Consider the following 4,275-nt stretch of genomic DNA (forward strand, 5'->3'; position numbering starts at 1 on the left):
ATGAAGTCTCTCGGAGTACTTCCCGAGCCAGGTGATTCTGTTGTTGTCGCTGTGTTACAGGAAGGCCAATGACCTCCAGCGAATGTCCTCCAAGAGAAAGCAGTTTGTCTTCTATGAGTACTAAGGCTTCATTGTAGATCGCATCGGAGTAGTCTGCTTCAGCATGAACCTGTCTTGCCCTGTGGAGAATGTCCTCGCTGAGATCGTCACGATGGTTATTCCACAGTTGTACCGGATTGGAGAGACCGCAAGTTTGTAGCATGATGGCAAAGAGATTTCTCAACAGGGCTGGAGAGCGTGAGACTGCTGCTTCTTCTAGAGTGGCATCCCAGTGGCTGTCATCCTCCAGAAGGCCATGCAGGTGGCAGGGTTGGCGGAAGGTGTCACAAACCTGGCCGTTGAACGTTCTCAGTTCTTGGAAAGAGATGGGTCCTTTGACATGATGGAGTAGAAGGCGCAGGAAGAAGCATTCGAAATTGTTTGGATGTACAGTGTAGACCCGTCCAATTGCATCTGAACGGCGAATGTCGGGATGTCCCACAACTCGTGCTCCTTGTGTTCATCGTTTCCACGTCTTACTGCCAACCACTCAGGTGTAGTACTGTGGGACTTCATTGTAGATGAGTGTTTTGGCGAATTCGTCTTGTTGACACAATTGGAAGAATGCGGTAAGTGTAGTTGAACTTGGTGGTTCTGCTGCTTTTTGCCTTGCGTTGCTTTCTGTGAAATACACTCTCTGGCCATTCTCAAGATGTACGGAAAGGTGTACAACGGTTGGGTAGCGTTCGTGGATAGGGAAGTTGAGAACTCTCCAGATAGCTTCGTTACTACTGACGTAACGCCCCAGCTGATATGACTCGATCTCGTCGTTTTTGTTCCTCTGAAGGCCGAACATCGCCATGTCCGAACCTTTGTTGATGTATTTGCACACGTATTTGATTGATTTCACTGAGTTGCAGAACTCAACATTGAGATGAGCCTTGAACATTTTAGAGAGAAGTGGACAGTATGGTACAATCCATCGGTTGTCAACGTCTATGCTTCTGGTCTCGGAAATTGAAATAGATGTTTCCGATCCACCGCTTTCAGGCTTTCTCCTCCGGTAAAGTGGGTATCCATCCAGACCAGTCTGCGTTTCCTTGAGAAATGCCCTAGGATATCGCTTGGTGCATTTACCGTCCTTCATACACGGAGACGATGGATTCAGCCGGCCGCAAGGGCCATGCACCATCTGCGTTTTGACGATGTTGAAAAGCTCTGGATCCTCATCAGGGTTTGGAAGCTCAGCACTGATAAAAGAGTCTACATTGGAAGCGTGGATCTTTTCTTCTAGCCACACCAGAATGTGGGCATGGGGCAGGCCTCGTTTCTGCCATTCAATGGTGTACATGAAGCATCGGACAGTCCCGAAAACTTTGCCCTTCTTAATCGTCTGCATGAGTTCCTTCTGTTTCTGGTGGAATACCCTTGCGACAATGTCATGGCGATGCGTGGCTGCTGGTTGATCATCAACTCTCGCTTAATTTCTTCCCACTTCGGATTACAGGTGAAGGTAAGGAAAAGGTCGGGGCGACCGTAATTGCGTACGTATGCCATCGCATCCTGGGTCCGCTCGTGCATGTATCGGGGACCTCCGGTGAACGTGGATGGCAAGATGACCAGTTGTCCCATGTTCTGAACATCTCCGTCATTGTTGACAGCATCCCTGAGGTGTGCGTACGATTCTGCCCTCAGTTGACGTTGGTGGAGCTGGATAAAGAGGAGTCTCTCACTTTCGATTTTGGCATACATGTCGACGATGAACTGGTGGAACAGATCACGGCACTGCAGGATATGATTCGTGGAATTCTTTCTGACCATGATGTGGAAGGCATAGAAGTCATTCGCAGATACTTTATTTCCCCGGCCGCCAGCTTGTTCAACTTCAAAATGATAGCCATCTTGTCCTTTCCAGAAAATCAGAGAGTACTGGAGGGCGTCATAGAATCGGTGAGTCTCCGAAAACCGCTTCGTGCTGTTGTCGCGAAGATGCAGGACGATGTCACGATTGTTGTACTGCTCTCCTACCATGAGAACTGCAACGTCATTGTTGACTGGCTCGTTAAACCGACGTTCGTGCTCTCCATGAGGACGTTTGTCAGCTCGAATTACGACCTTGTAATCAGGTGAAGGCATTCTCTCCAATGTCGACTTGAAGCTGTTGACCAGCGCATTATTTGAGTGGAGCATATCTTGTAAGGCGAGGATTAGTTCAGAGCGGAGGTTGGGGAAGTTCTGTCCTCGTCGGGCAGCTTCTTCTCGGTGGTCACCCATAAAATAGATTTGTAAAAATTTCGGTTGCTCACCTGGTTGAGGGTGGATAGAGCCAATGAGGTGGTATACCTGGCCTTGCACCTTGAATGTAGGCATGAATCCTTGCTCAGTGACGACGCGATCTGCTCCAAACGAAGTCATTTGGAACGAAGAGTTGTAATTACGGATTTCCTTCAGGAAGTGTCTGGATTGAGTCGTAGTTGATTGAAGTAGTTCTTTCAAAGGTTCCGGTGGAGATTGGAGAGAAGGCAAAAGGACATTGCCTCCCCTGCAACACATTCCTGGTGTTTCTCCCTTCCATTTCAAGGCATGGCAAAACTGACAGGTAAACGACATGGAGCTAATATCAACGTTTGAGGAGTAGTCAGTGTTCGGATTGTAACTGAATGCAGCCTTCTCCCATGCAATGGCCGGCTGCCGTCTGCCTGATGGTTGCCAGTTGTTGAGTCGTTTTTGGCGCTGTTCTTCTGTCTCTCGCTGTCTGGCCCTCGCCAGACGTTGTTGATTGGCGTTTACACGTGCCTCTGTCTCATCTTCTGTCTCTCGCTGTCTGGCCCTCGCCAGACGTTGTTGATTGGCGTTTACACGTGCCTCTGTCTCATCTTCCGTCTCTCGCTGTCTGGCCCTCGCCAGACGTTGTTGATTGGCGTTTACACGTGCCTCTGTCTCATCTTCCGTCTCTCGCTGTCTGGCCCTCGCCAGACGTTGTTGATTGGCGTTTAGACGTACCTCTGTCTGATCTTCCGTCTCTCGCTGTCTGGCCCTCGCCAGACCTTGTTGATTGGCGTTTAGACGTACCTCTGTCTGATCTTCCATCTCTCGCTGTCTGCCCCTCGCCAGACGTTGTTGATTGGCGTTTAGACGTGCCTCTGTCTCATCTTCTGTCTCTTGCTGTCTGAATCTAGAGACACGTTCTTGATTGGCTTGTCGATGGTGAAAAGTATCTTCATCGGTTTCATGGAGTCTCCGATCAGCGATTTTCCTTGCGCGGGAGGTTGAACGTGACAAATTTCTTTTCTTCGGTGCCATTGCCTTTATCACAGTCAGTCTTCCAGTCACTCACTCATAGACAAATTCAAAATACCAAATTCAAAATACTCGTAGACAAAATACCGCGTTTACACGTAGTAAGAAACAACGCAAACGGAAGATTGCAACTCTGCGTCGTGTCGTGGGCGTGGCCTCATGTTCCCAGGTGATTGGCTAACTCGAGTTCGAGTGAGCCATAATGCGCTGCGTTATGGCAAAAAAATATGATCTAAAGATGAAAGGGGAAAAAACCTATGTGGTGTGAATGGCAATGTTCCTCGCTGAAATGTGAAAAAACGCACTCGCTTTTTTCCCGCGACACGGAACTGTGAGTTCATGGCAGCAAGGACCATCACGTGATCGCTCTGAGCGAATATACATCGCTCTATTATAGCTCGCTCTACTAGTACCGACTGCAAAGCCGCAATGAGCCAGCGAAGCCAAAACCTCTTGCCACTATTTTACCCATCACCATGGCATCAGTAGGTTAGGTAGTTGGTAGGTAGGTAGTTGGTAGTAGGTAGGTGTAGTAGGTACCGTACATGGTAAGACTTGGTAAAAGAGAAGAGCAGACAGTCCTCCCCAATACCTGCATACCTCTTGCCACTATTTTACCCACCACCATGGCATCAGTAGGTTAGGTAGTTGGTAGTAGGTAGGTAGGTAGTTGGTAGTAGATAGGTGTAGTAGGTACCGTACATGGTAAGACTTGGTAAAAGAGAAGAGCAGACTGAGACAGTCCTCCCCAATGGCAATACCTGCATACAATACAATAAATGTCACAAGAAGCTTAAGGAAGTAACTATACGATGTGCTAGCTTAAGGCCTATTTTTAACTGGGTTTAACATACGTTTTCACAGTAAGTGTGTAGTCTTCTAACTTCAGTCGCTGTCAGGCGCCAGGGCTGCTTCTCTGACTCTCCGGGCACGGCA

General features: G+C 48.5%; 1 pseudogene; it reads right to left on the minus strand.

The window, feature by feature from the left end:
- Positions 1-589: 589 nt before the first annotated feature.
- On the minus strand, positions 590-1,877 carry LOC144892087 (uncharacterized; annotated as a pseudogene).
- Between the last annotated feature and the right edge of the window lie 2,398 nt (positions 1,878-4,275).

Source organism: Myxine glutinosa, chromosome 5 (genome assembly GCF_964187855.1).
Source record: "Myxine glutinosa chromosome 5, kmMyxGlut1.1, whole genome shotgun sequence".
Taxonomy (NCBI): Eukaryota; Metazoa; Chordata; class Myxini; order Myxiniformes; family Myxinidae; genus Myxine; species Myxine glutinosa.